The sequence below is a fragment of the Chinchilla lanigera genome, unplaced genomic scaffold, assembly GCF_000276665.1.
Source record: "Chinchilla lanigera isolate Chin_1 unplaced genomic scaffold, ChiLan1.0 scaffold00068, whole genome shotgun sequence".
In the NCBI taxonomy this organism is placed as follows: domain Eukaryota; kingdom Metazoa; phylum Chordata; class Mammalia; order Rodentia; family Chinchillidae; genus Chinchilla; species Chinchilla lanigera.
In genome coordinates this window covers 793793-808448 of record NW_004955469.1, presented here as the reverse complement: position 1 = coordinate 808448, position 14656 = coordinate 793793, and the positions used below count along the sequence as shown (strand labels likewise).

Below are 14656 nucleotides of genomic sequence, written 5' to 3'. Positions count from 1 at the left end.
CTCTCCTCTCCTCTCTTCTCCTCTCCTCTCCTCTCTTCTCCTTTCCTCCATCCCTCAGCCTGAAATGCATTCAGCTTCTGTCTACCATTTTAAAACATCCTAGTACCAAAAACTATTACCTGGTGATATACATTTTATGCAGGGTTCTATATATACTTATACACTACTTCTTTTCTAGAAAGCTTGGAGATGTCCTGCCACCACCACAAAACAAAGGTGTCCAATAACACTAATACGGAATAAAGGAATTAGGACTAAAGAAAATATGCTAAACTTTAGCTGCTCTGATTAAAGGAGTCCACTTCCTGTCTCCTTCTCTCTCCTCTCTCTCCCTTTCTCTCTATATGTGTACCTTCCTTGAAGAAATGTCTGCTCAAATTCTTAGCCTTTTTTTTAAACTGGCTTATTTGTTTTCTCACTGACTTTTAAAGTGTCCTTGTTAACAAATTCTATTATATCTGCTATTTTAGGATTTTTTTTGGTGATTGATTTATCCCACCATGATGGGTCATATTTTCTCATTTTTCTGAATGTCTGGCAATTTTTAATTGAGTATGAAATGCTGGGAATTTGACCTTGTTGAGTACCACCTATTCATTCCTTTAAAAAAAATATTCATGAACTTTGTTTCAAGATGGAATTATTTGGCTGCAATATGATCCTTCAAGTCTCGCTTTTAGGCTAACAGAGCCAGGGCCACAGTCTGTTGATGGCTAACGTGGCTCCCTTAGTAAGACAGAGCCTCTACCTCTGGCCTGGCTTTCCACACAGGCTAGCAGGAACTTGCACTCTCCTACCTTACATGAGTACTGAGGATTCTTCCCCCTGCAATTTGTGGCTCACTCTTCTGCCTCTCACAGCTTCCTGGCACACACATGCTGATCACCCATAACTCTGGATTCTCCAGGGTCACCACTCTGTGTATTTCCATAACACCAGCTACATTGGCCCCTCCACATTCCCAGCTCTGCCCTGACTTCCCCAAGCCACAAGCACCTCAGACCACTTCCTGCCAAGCAGAGTGAGCATTCTCCAGGTTTCAAGGGGAGCACTCACAGGACTCAGGGGTCACTCTCCCACACTGCCAGTGTCTTTTGTCTGACTACCGCAGTTCCATGGACTTTCCAGAATTTTTGTTTTCTCATTGCTTCAGATGGAAAGAAAAATCCTCTCTCATTACACTGTTTTGGCCAGAAGCACAGTCTGCATTGATTTTTTTAGGTACACATCTTTTTTTTTATTTTACTGATTGTTTTAGGTATTACAACATAGATCTTTAAGTTATTGCAGTTAACCTCCAAGTAAAATATATTTTCAAGAGAAAATTAAAGAAACTTCCTACTATATGGGGCTATTCACCCTTCTGCTTTTTGTGTTTTCACTGCCTCATATGTTTTCCTCTGCATATGCTATTCCACAATATATTATTAATATATTAAACTGCTGATAGTCATTAAAGCATTTCAAGATGCTAACAAAGTAAGGACCTTTATGTCTGATTAAAAATTTACCTTTTTGAAAAAAATTACCTTGTCATACTCTTTACACTTTCCTTTATGTCTGGAATTTTTTCTGGTCTAATTTCTTCAGTCTGAGGACATTTTTATCTTTTTTTATTTGAGATTAACTTTTTTTAAAGGTATGGGGATAAAAAGCCTATGTTGCTTCATTTTGAAGGACATTGCTACTAGATATAGAAGTCTCGGTTGACAGCTTTTCTGGTCAACACTTCACAATTACTATTCCATTTATTTTGTCTCTATTGTCTCTGATGAGAAGATATCTGTTATACTTCTCATTATACTTTGTGTTCTTGCTGTTCTCGTGTCCTTTGACTTCATTTAGGATTTTCTCTTTACCTTTGATTTCACATGTTTTCGTGCCATGTCTAGCTGTGTTCCCTTTCCAACACTGTGACAAAATAGCTGAGAATGACAGCTTAGAAAAGAAAAGGCTTATTTTGGCTCATAGTTTCAGGGGCTTCAGTGCATGGTAAGCCAGCTCCATTACTTTTGGTGAGCCTGTTTTGAGGTCGAACATAATGGTGGAATGCCACGATGGAGGAAAGCTGATTACCCTGTGGCAGCCAGGAATCAGAGAGAGATAGAGAGAAAGGGAGGAGAGGAGAGAGGAAGGGAGAGGAGGAGAGGGAGGGGAAGGAAGAGGAAGGGAGGGAGGGGAAGGGAGAGGAGGGGAGAGGAGGGGAGGAGAGGGGAAGGGAGGAGAGGAGAGACAAGGAAAGAGAGAGCGACTGGGAAAGAGAGAGAGACAGAGACAGAAAGAGAGAGAAAGGAGAGGGATCAGGAAAGAGAGACCAGGGACAATATTTACCCTTCAAATGCATGCCCTCAATGACCTATTTCCTCCAATCACCCTCCACCTCCTAAATATCTATTCTACTACCAGCTCGTCAATAGATTAATCCTTTAATAACATTGGTTCCCGCATGACCCAATCACCTATCTAGGCCCCACCTTGGAATACTGTAGCTCAGGCCCTCAATCTATGAGTCTTTGGGGGATGCTTCATTTTAAACAGTAACACTAGGATAGTTTTCTTTGTGTTTATCTTGTTTGTGGTTGAATTTTTTTTGTTTGTTTGTTTGTTTGTTTGTTTGTTTTTTCTGGTACAGGGAATTGAACTCACAACCTCGTGCTTGTCAGGCAGTGTGGTTGACTTTTTGGAACCGTGGCTCAATGCTTTTCCCAAGTTTGAAAAAGTCTTAGCCATTTTGCTTTTCAATATTACTTCTGCACTATTCTTTTTCTTCTGCTCCCGAGACTGCAAAGATATGTTTCTTAGAACTTTTAATATTGTCCCACAGATTTCAGATGATTGATTCCTTTGTTTTTTAAAATTATTATCTTCAAGTCTCACTGTGGTTACTTTTTATTGATCTGTCTTCAAGTTCATTGATCCTTTCTCCTGTTGTTTCTATTTTGTTTTTAAGGCCCTGAATCCTTTGTTTCTGATGTTGTGTTTCTCAAGCCTAGGAATTCCATTTAGTTTAAAAAGCAGGGTTTTTATAAAAAATTTTTCAGTAGCCATTTAGCTTTCAAAGTTAGCTGCATACTCTTTCCACTGAGTTCTTTAGCACTCTTACCCTAGATAAAAGACCCAATCTGACATTAAACCTTATGGGCTATCCTGAGTTCTGCTTTTGTTGGCTGTTTCTTCTCTTGTCAATAAGTCACATTTTATTGATTTTTCATGTATCTCATAATTTGTAGTCTTATGGCAGATACTTTGGTATTTTTGTTTTTTTAAATTTTTTTGTTTTTTATGGCAAATATTTTGTATGACAGTAAAGACTAAAGCAAACTATTTGCTTCCAGAAAAGAACACTTTTCTTTTTCTCTCTTTTTTAGAATGAAGGCCCATATTAATCTCATCTTTTATTGATATCTATCTAATCATCATTGTTGCTTTAGTTTCATTTGTTTCACTACCTGTAGGCTTTAGTTATTTATTTATTTACAGAGTATTTAAGACTATGTCTTCAGTCAGACTTATTTTGTGGAACTTCCAAATTCTGGAGATGTTTTCATGAACACAACTGAGATGAGAGTTTTCAAACTGTGGGAAAACTCTCTCTCCAGTCCCTTGTTATTGTGGCTTATAGGTTTATTCTGCCATACTGACCTGCCTCAGCCTTCTGAGGGTAGCTTCACTCCATTCTTAAACTGAAAATGCTGGTGTTTCTTCCAGATGTCCTACACCCACTCCAGCCCTTGGTGCCTGAGAACCAGTAGCACCTCTGGTGAATGTACTGTAGCCTTCTTATGGTAACCAGCTCTCTCCCTTGGTGTTCTTGTCTTGGGGTGACAAAGATGGAAGCAACAGGATGACAGAAGACAACAAGCACTGGGGAATGGGCTGGGAGTGGTTTATTAGAAAGAACAAAAAGAAAAGTTCCTGCTGTCAGGAGAAGCTCCAAAAGACAAATACCATAGACATTTAAATCCAGAGACTGATACAAGTTTTGCCATGAGAATAGTGTAGGGGAACATTTTCCACTGCCAGGGTTTTGATGTCCAGCAAGCAGGTTGTGGTATTTCTTTGTTCTCTGCATCCCAGCCCTCAAAGGCTTCTTCTAGTTTATTCAGGGACTTCTCCTGAAAAACAGAACAGATTTTCACTTCCATGTGATCATTTCTCAGTTGCATTTTGGTCTTTCTCTGGACCCTAACTTAAAGCAGTTCTGGGATAGGTAGAGCCAGGTAGGATTGATTTATCTAGAAATCTTAATTGCATAAACCACATCCATGTGGCACTTCTGTACAGTTTCAATTGCACTTATTATTAAATCCTCAAATCATGTAGTAAAGAGTGAACATTCAAAAAAACAGTTCCTTAATATTCAAACTTGTCCTTTATGCTCAAATTTCCCATGGCTTATTGTTAGCTCATTCAGGGGGCCTAAAGGAGATTTTCATGCATGAGGTCCCAAAGTTAAAAAGAATGTACATATGCAAGACATCAGCAACAACAGCAGGCAGCATGGAGCAGAGCACAAGAGCATGAGAGCTAGATCCACCTGCGTCTTTATTTTATAATCCTTACACAAGTTGTTATCTCACGTTTACATTCTTACATAATGCAGTAACCAGCACATGTGTGTTTACCTGTGCTAAGTCATGGTTACATAACTGTATTGCACTGTGCCCTTGTGCTAGACAAGCAGGGTCACGTCTTCAGGTGTCCTTAGATGCCCCGAGCTTTGAAGCAGTCCAAGTGGTCCTCTACACTTATCTTTAGCTCATTTAGGTCCTGCTTTTAGTTTACTCAGTTTACTCAGTGAGTTACTCAGCCCCTTGCCCTATGTGCCTATCTTTTCTTATCTCCTGCTCTCATTACTTTGCTCCTCTGCTCTGGCCACCTGGGCAATATCTCTGGTGCACCTGGACTGCCCCACTCTGCTGGCTCTGTGCACTCAGCAAAGACCTGCTGGAAAGATGCAGCAGATGACTGTAGCTCACCTGTGCCTGGGATTCCTCAGGATTCCTTTCTGTCATGCCAGCCTGTGCCCTAGAATCTTGTTAAAATCCCATCCTTATCCCAAATTGTGGTGTATTTTTAGTCTTCCCAGAACTCTTCCAGGTGTGTGAACAGCTGAGAATCTCTTTTCTCTTATGAAGGATTTGCTATTTTCTAGAATTTAGTTCATTTAGGTTTCTTTGTGTCTTCAACTGATATAATTTAAAAAATAAATGGTTTGATCTTTTTATTGAAGTAAGAGCAGCAATTTCTACATCCTAAACACAAGAGAAGACATGTGTGCTTTTTAAAAACTTCTTGATTTATTCAGCATGCCTGGTAACTTCAGCAATTACAATATTGCAGGGAAATTCCCTAGAAGATGTTCCATAATAGCTTTCATGTGATTAAACAGAACAGTTTTTCACTTCCATGTGATCATTTCTCAGTTGCATTTTGGTCTTTCTCTGGACCCTAACTTAAAGCAGTTCTGGGATAGGTAGAGCCAGGTAGGATTGATTTATCAAGAAATCTTAATTGCATAAACCACATCCATGTGGCACTTCTGTACAATTTCAATTGCACTTATTATTAAATCCTCAAATCATGTAGTAAAGAGTGAACATTCAAAAAAACAGTTCCTTGATATTCAAACTACACCTAAAGTTCAATAAAAAAGGAAAAAATTCGCATAAAATAAAGCAAATTACCTGATTTACATTACTCACTGACCCATACTCTGTACACATTATTTCACCTAACCTTTAGCTCTGCCATACATTCTTGTTATGTTCTGAGGAATATAGCACTAAAGTTTCAAGTCTGTCGATGGGAGCTCAGCTCCTCTGAAACCCAAGCTAACACTTGGTTCTTTTTCTCTTCCCACCTGTCCTGGTTACTTTTCTCTCATTGCTGAGACAAAATACCTGACACCCAAAATTAAGGAAGGAAAGGCTTATTTAGCTCACAGTTTGTAGAGGTTCCAGAATCAGCTGGCTCCAAGGCAGAGTGGCACATGGCAGAGGGGCAGCTGTTTGTGGTGGTGGAAGACAGCAAATGCAATAGGAGCAGAAATGGGGGAGAGGAAGCTTGTTTTCCTCCATAATATGCAGGCTACCCGCCTACACAATGTCTGTGCCCTCCTTGCACAGGCTCAGGATGTTTACAGCCCCTGCTGAATCACTTCAATAAGCTTCTAAACTTCTCAATTCTCAGATTGACACAATGTATCAAACATTACATCACCCACTACCTTGTCTCTCATAATGTCTTTCCCTGCCTGAGAAAATGAAGGAACACTGGTCTCTAGAAACCCTGCTCTTACATAGCAGGGACATATCTCTTCTCAGCTATAACCACAATTCCAAAGTCTGCATCAAGAGAGAAAGGAGACACATGTTGACATCCAGGATAATAATAGCTTTGTTGAATAAAATGTTCTGCCTTTACAAGAACATTAATGCACTCAAGTAAATCAAAGCACTACAGTATTAACATTCCAATACTATGTATTTTTAAAATCACTTTGGAAAAAGGTTCTGAGAACAGTGCATGTGCCACATGTAGTTCTCTTTCTTTAGCAGAAGTTTCCAGTCTTATTTAGACAACCAGGATGAATCCTTTGCACCAGAAATGAAGTTAAACTACCAGTTCCTGAATTAATTGCAAGCTTCTTACATCATGTTATGTTGGCATTTAGATCATGTTATGAGGTGATGCTGGGGTATTTGTAGAAAACAGAATTTTAAAAATAATATTTAATAAAGTTTTAAGTGACTACAGAACCCTTCACTTTCTCTAAATAAATGCATTCTCTAATTACCACAGTATCTATGAAAAGACTTGTTTAAAGTTACCATGTTGGGAGTTTTAAATTTACATCTTCCAATTGTTGATGTTTCTTTCACACATTTAAATGTGAGTAAATTGATTTCCATCAAAAGATTGCCAGTTTGAATGCTTGCTGACCCTCATTTATACAGACACCAGAAAAAAGTGAGCTCAGAGGGGACTGAAGGAGTGCAAATCTGAGAGCGAAGGGAGACGTGGAGTCCACACGAGTTGCAGGGAACTGTTGCCCAGCAACCCACACAGGGGAGCCCCTCATCCAAACATCCAGAGACCCTTCCTAACCCTCCCATGATTCCAGAGGTATTTTGTAGTCATTACTATTGGGAAATATTTGTTTCTACCAAGTTGCTGTTCAACTTTCTTGGTTCCTGTAATAAAAGTTGTGCAATCTGTCATGCTTCCTCTTTGTTTTAACTCTTATGAAGCTCAGTATTAAATTATACAGAAAGCTCACCAGCATGTCAAGTACTGCCTGACACACACACAAGTACATGTACATTATGTATCGAAATGTGTACATGCACACAAATATGTATATTGAAATATATGTGTGCATATATTTATATATAAATATATATAAACAGCTAGTAAGCCCATCAAAAGACGTTCAACAAAGTAAGGAAATTTACATCAAAATTACAATGATAATCACTTCAAACTTACTAAGATGGCTGTAATCTTGGGACAAAGATGGCAAATAGCAAGGAAAAGTGTGGAGAACCCACATGTGCCAGTGGTAGAAACATAATAGCTCAGCAATTTTGGAAAACAGTTTAATAGTTCCTGAATAAGTTAACCACTGAATTGTCATATGAGTTATTGATTCTATGCCAAGACCTACAATCAAGGGAACTAAGATACATGTCCACACACTCAAAAAAGTGTATATTAATGTTCACAGCAATATTGTATATAATAGCAAAAAATGGAAACAACTGGTCATCAACTGATGAGTGGATTTTGAAAAGCACATATTCATTCAATGAAATATTACATGGCCATAAATAGGAATAAAATGCATACTGATATGTGCTATAACATGCATGAACCTTGAAAACATTATGCTGGGTGAAAGTAGCAAAATCCAAAAGGCCACATATTACATACTCCATCTATATGAAATACCCAGGATGGGCAAATCTAGACATTGAAAGTAGGTTAGTATTGCTAGGGGAAGGAGGAAGGGGTAATATGTAGTGAGTTTTAATGAGAACAGAAATTCCTTTTTGGAATTTAATTCCAGACCAAAAGTTCTGGAATTAAATAGTAATGATGGCTGCAAACCTTATGAGTATATTCAAAACCACTTAATTATAATTTTAAAATGTGAATTTTATCTCAGTTTAAAAGCAAATAATCAAAAACATACCCACATGTGTCTTCACACTTAATGGCGAAACATGCATTCTTTTCATCTTAGATCAAAGGAGCAAAATGTTATTGAAATAAATGAAAGAAGACTTAGATGGATAATGCTCATATATTTAAACACTGAGTATTGTTCAGATGTACTGTACATTGTCTGCAAATTGGACTAAATGTCCAGTGCAAGCCCTATCAAGGTTCTGGCAGACTTTTTTAATAGAAACTGATTAGATGGAGCTAGGCATTTAGCTCAGTAGCACAGTGCCACCCAGGCAAGCATAAGGTCCTGAGTTTGATTCCTGGTAACCCCCCCCAAAAAGGAAAGAAATTGATTAGATGATTAAATAAATTGTGTGAAACAAAAGACCAGAATAGCCAATATAACCTTGAAATGCAAAGCACAAATAGAATTTGTAGTACCTGATTTTTATACCCTACTGTAAAACCAAAGTAATTAAGATGACAGATCTTCAATTTCAGCCATCCTCAATGAAAACTTTTCCCTGACATTATAAGAAGGGAACAGAGTATAAAGCAAACTTTCCTAAATGGATCACTAGGATGAGTCATCTTTTGGGTCTTTCCCAGGAAAGGAGTGGGGGATAGGGGAACTCCGATAAAGGACGCACCTGGCTGCTGAGCTTTCTTGTCCATCCATTAAACAAACACTTATTGAACTTTTTTTCTGAGTGATGTTTTTGTATGAGGAAAAATACAAGAAAGTAGCAGCGAAGTAATTTAGGCATGTGGTACCATCACTGTGCACATTTTTCATCCTTGTAACAACTTCACACGGTAAGCATTACTGTCCCCATTTTACAGAAGAAGCTGTATCTCACAGAGCATAAGCGCTGTCATTCAAGGCTGAACCAGTACAGATGTGGGGCATGGAGTCAAATCCAGCTCCTAAATCTTTGCTTTTTCCACCAAACCATACTACCTCCCACGTCTGAGCAGGACAAGTGGATACAGGAAAATACAACACAGTCTGATAAATGACAGTGGGACTGAGTGTCTTTGAGATGGACTCTGCCTGGGGGAGCCTGGGAGCCTTGTGGGAGAGATGACACTGGAATCTAGTACCCTTCATCATTAGGGGCTCCCAGCCAGAGTCCACACAGGGCTCACATGGGGGCTGGAACACAGATTGACAACTATACAGAGAGTGCCAAGGAGTTAGAATGGTCTCAAATACTACAAGATTTGTAGGATGTTTAATTTCTAGATAGGAAGAAGGCCATTTTGAGACAAGACTGAGGGATTCTGAGTGTGTGGAGCTAAGGAGTAATAATGTAATTTGGTGAACAATAGTGAGTTATTGAAATGCTTGAATAATGGCTAGGGAAAGACAGAGCTGCGGTTCAGGTGTTTTCTTTTTCTGTTTTCTCTGGAGGGGTTGTTTGTTGTTGTGTTGTGTTGTGTTTGTAACTTTTACTGACATATAATCTACATGGAGAAAAGTCTGCTAGTCTTAAGTGTACACCTCAAAAAGTGGTCACGGGGGGCTGGGGATTTAGCTCAATGTCACAGCGCCTGCCTGGAAAGTGCAAGGTCATGAGTTTGATTCCCAGTACCAGAAAAAAAAGTGGTCACAAATTGAGCACCGGAATGCAAACCACTTCCAGCCCAAGGGAAACTCCATCGCCAGCCTCCTTCTCAACACATTCTACCAAGGGGACTCTCTGCTAACTTCCCACACTACGCCTTCTTTTCATCTGCCTTAACTTCAGATAAATGGAAGCATTTCATGTGTGTTCTTCTGTGTCTGGCTCCTGGCTTTTTCTTTCAGTGCTATATTTATTTCAATGTTATATCTTCTCAACTATTATATTTCAATGTCATATTTTTCATTGTTATATCCAATATTTGTTATATTGGAACACAGTCAACCCTGTGTTCCACACTGTTTGTCTACCTTTACTGTTCTATTATACTTCATGATATATAAAAACCACATCTGTTTACCCATTCTTTAGTCAATAGGTCACATGGCTAGTTTCCACTTTGAGATTATTACAAATACTGTGGCTGCAAACACACTGTCCATGTCTTCTGGGGAACTGTTGTCAGCAATGATGTCAGCTATCTGTGTAGGACTGGAATCTGGGAGGTCAGTGGCCGCTTGGCTTTAGTCAAAATGACTGAATAAGTGCCTATACCAGTTCCATGCTCTTCATCATAGGTAACCTACAGATGGCCAAAGAACCAGGAAAGTGGTGGGCTACAGCGAGGGATTCTGAGGGCCCTGAGCAACCACCATGGGATGTGGAGAGGAAATGGTTGGCTGTGGGGCTCTGAACCCTGGGTGAAGAGTTGGCTAGATCTAGTTATTAGTAGCAAGATGACAGAGGCTGTGGCGGGGTCAGATGGGGCCCACTGAGGACAGCGAGAGGGATAAGGAGTGAAGAGGGTTGAGAATAAGACCTAGTGGTCAGGAGGAAGGCAGGGATCAAGCAGGAGCAAGAGGAGGCTAAGAAGTGCCGTCCTTGCCCAAAAGGAGCAGGGACTCATGTGGGAGAACTGGACTTACCCTGTGGTCTTTGGAAATTGAGTGGGTATTTAAAGAGATCAATTATGTTTCCTGAAATTTGAACAAAACTTCCTGCAGCCTGGGCACTTACTCTAGCTTCGTCACTAATTCCCTTGGTTCTCCCTGCACATTTGGTATCAGAAAGGACTATCCGTGAGTTCGGTTCCCGGTACCAGAGAAAAACCAAAAAAAAAAAAAAAGAGAGAAAGGACTATCCGTAAAGAATGAATAGCTTTTGGCACTATTCCTTTTAAAAATAATTCACCAGTCTCATTACACTGGAGTTGATTTTGGAGTGTTCTGCACAACAGCTTGATTTACTGCATCTTTACAATATGGGAAGCTTTGAAACCTACCACCCCAGCATCTAGGCTGGCTCCTTTCTCACCTGGATGACACCCAACACACTGCTTTATGTGAGTCATTGGTTCAGGCATTTAGATGGTGCAAATGCTTCCATCACAGAAGGAGGGGTAATGCTGCCCACAAGACTGCTGCCTCCCCTGGAGCCTGCAATAATCAGAGAAAGGAAAAAAAAACAAATATGTAATTACCGGGACTGCCTCCTATACACCACAATGAGATTCAACCTTTTTTGCAGATCCAAAGATTATTGAAATATGGGACCTTCTCTCATGGGCCTAATGTTTGAATAAGAGAGATTTACAATTATCTCAGCACAATGTAAAATGGTATAAATGCTAAAAGAGAAGACAAGCAGCATGCTGTGGACATAAAATGAGCCAGTGCTGCCTCCTTATTTCTGAGTAATCAATACAAATTTTCCAAGAAAGCAAAGTTAGCTTTAAAAACAAGTGAAACTCTATAAATAGAGCCCAAGAAAGAAGCATGAGAAAATGCCAAGATGTCGAGTACTCACCAAATATATCCCTAGCACTTGGTATGGTTAAAGCACCCATGATAAGCAGCATAAGTGCCATGCTACAGGGACACTGCTAGAAATGCAGAATTTTCAGGCCCCAGCTCACTGACTCAGAAACACTGGTCACAGGGCCAGAAAGACAGTTTTTAAGAAGTCTTGTGGGTGATTCAAGGCACAGTTAGATCTGAGAACCACTGGCACAGAGGGTGTTGGAGTGGGATGATGTGAGATGAAACTGGAAAAGCAGGATGAGTTTGAATCAAGGTGAACTTAGAATGCAAGTTCAAGCTTGGGATTTTTTCATGTAGGCAATGGGGAGCCACTTTACACTTGAGTGGAGGTGAACACATGTGTTAAAAAAGAAAGCTCAGCATGTGGATGATGCATTGGCAAAGAAGTAACTGGGTTAGAGAGAAAACACTTAGAAACTTGAAAGTCTCCATGAAGGAGAATACATGTTTCAGTCTAAGTAAGTAAACATAAAAGTCATTCTTATCATTATGATTCTAAAGTATCAGGTAGTCTAAAGTACCAGGTACCCACAGTTTTGGCACGTGAAAATCTCAGATCATGGTACTTTCACACTAGCAACAAAAGTAGCTGACATTCTAGAACTTAGCCAGGGCCATGAATTATTTTAAATGCTGTGCATGTTATCTCATGTCATCTATGCATCACCGTATCTGAAACTGTGAGCCACATCCCAAAGTCATGCGCATGAGACATGAGACAGGGATGCCTTAAGGAGCTAAAATTTGAGCGGGACAGAAAAATATCAAACCAAATCTGCCCCGAAATATTTTCTGGCGCACCTGCACCAATATTAAGCCTGACTTCCATTTTTGTGCTCACTTTTACTACAGATCACCCTCACAGTAGTACAAAGATGGACAGCCAGATCCAGAGCCAGATCCAGGCAAAGAATTACCCATGGCATCCATAGGACTAAAATAAAATTTCTTGTTCAGAGCTCTTTCTACCTCATCATAATGTGCTTTTTAATATCTTCTTGTATCATTATTCAGCAGTGTAAGCTTCTAAAACTGTGGCTGGCACACAATAGAAACAATATTTCTGATTGAATGACTAAATCCTCCTCCCTTCTCTCCAGCCAAGCATCTCACCCCCACCCCTCCTCCCTGACCCTCACCTGCAGTACGTGAGGGTTCCTCTGCCCCATGCTCACACAGACTATCTTATTACCCTTTCTCAAACTGGTGCTATACCCCAAACAACATAATTTCATTCTTTACATTAAAAATAATGCATGAATTTATTTCTATTTTAAAAACTCCCTCTGCTTTGAATAAGTATAGAGATTGTGCCAGTACTGCTATTACTTTTTAAAAGAAAGTAATTTTGTTATTTGCAAGTGCCTACAGCGAAATAAACACGCAATGATAAGTAAGTGCCCTGAGATGCATGTGGAGAAGTACTGTGTGTATCAATTCATCACTTATAAATGGATTTTTCCAGAGGGCCTAAATTTAAGTTCCCTTCAGAGAGATAAAACAGCTTTACTGACAGCAGCTTACACATGTTTATACAACTGTATTATTTGAACCACACTCGTTACACTGACCGGCTAGCTGAATGCTCGGGAAGCATTCTCACTTAGCTTGTATTTTGAGGAAGCCAAAGGCCTTCCCCGACTTTAAGTCTGTTCTACTTGGAAGGCCGGGAAACCAGTTTGGATATTTCACTGTGGTTGGGATCTAATGATACATCGAGTTTTCCTTCAATGATTCAGGACTTGGTGGTGCCTCTGCAATGCCTCTTAGCTTTTTCCTGGTCTCTTTCCAGTCATTCAGTCAAATACTCCTCGTCAGCCTTTCCTGTTTTCCAAGGCCCTACCTGAAGGTGAGAGTAAGACTGTGCCCGCTCCATCTCCAGCCCCAGACGCCGATCGGGATCCCAGGACTCAGATGCTCAAACTAGAGCGCTGAAAGTCACTGTGCTGCCGCTTTACAGAGAAAGCAAGCACAAAGCACGGGCACCCCTACCGCTGCCCCGCAGGTGTCTCACTATTATTCATAGTTTACCTCAGTACGGTGCATCTGTCACGGTTAACAAGCTAATACTGAGAGATTGCTATTAGCCAAGGCCCACAGTTTACCGGAACTTCTTTGTGTTACCTAATGATCCCCTCCTCCGGTCCCGCAGTGCTCCAGCTCCGCGTCCTCTCCTCAGTCCCCAGCCCCAATAGGCTCGAGGAGCTCAGAGCAGGAATTTTGTAGAGTGCACCTTCACTTGGGTTCGCCTCTGTTGGAGATGTTTTTCTCATGATGAAATGGTAGTGCTTGTCAGGTTTCTCAACTGGAGCGTCCTCCTGATGACCACCCCTGGGCCTTTCCATTGTGTGCACCTCAGAGGAAGCCCGCATGGGAACCCAGCCCCTCTTGGCGGGTGGGCATTGTGCGCTCCCGCCTGTGAGGTGGAGGAGCCGCGGAGCTCATTTGGAACTTGTCCGGGAAGCAGACGCGTCTCTTCTCCTTTGTGTGCCTATTACTCAGTCACTTACTCACACCACTACAGGTGCACAGGTGCTTCGTGCGTTCTCTGGGCGTATTCCAGCACTGCTTTCCTCTGTAGCTCAAGCTGTTCCAGCTCCTGGGTGGGTTGGTGTTCTGCGCCCCTCTAAACCCCCATAGATGTGTCACTTCCAATTTTGTTTGCTCTATGCCTTGAGTGTGGTGGTGAAATGACTGCACATTTATCGGACTAATAGAACTGCACACCAAGGAAGAATTAACATTTTTGCAAACAAATTACACCTTAAGTTAAAAAGTAGGATTAAGAATAGTAAAGTGATTGTGGGTGGACAGGAGGGGCTTGTGACATAAAGACAAAAGGAGAGGAGAATAACGGTAAATCCTCAATAGGCGGAGATCAAAGAAAAACTCCAGCACAATTTCAACAATGATCTCTGTGTGTAGGAATATAGATATCTCCTCTTATTTTTTATTAACATTTTTAAACTTTAGAGTAACAAAATCGAGCTGTACACAATAGGAGGGACTTTTTAAATGGCTGTCCCCGTGTCCTGCAGC

The 14656-nt window shown here is 40.5% G+C and overlaps 1 long non-coding RNA gene across 1 annotated transcript; it reads right to left on the bottom strand.

The window, feature by feature from the left end:
* Positions 1-3872: 3872 nt before the first annotated feature.
* Positions 3873-5985, bottom strand: LOC106150265. The gene is made up of 2 exons (XR_001236996.1): positions 5946-5985; positions 3873-4115 (listed from the first exon to the last, which is right to left on the bottom strand). It is a non-coding gene; the product is annotated as an uncharacterized LOC106150265 (long non-coding RNA).
* Positions 5986-14656: the final 8671 nt, after the last annotated feature.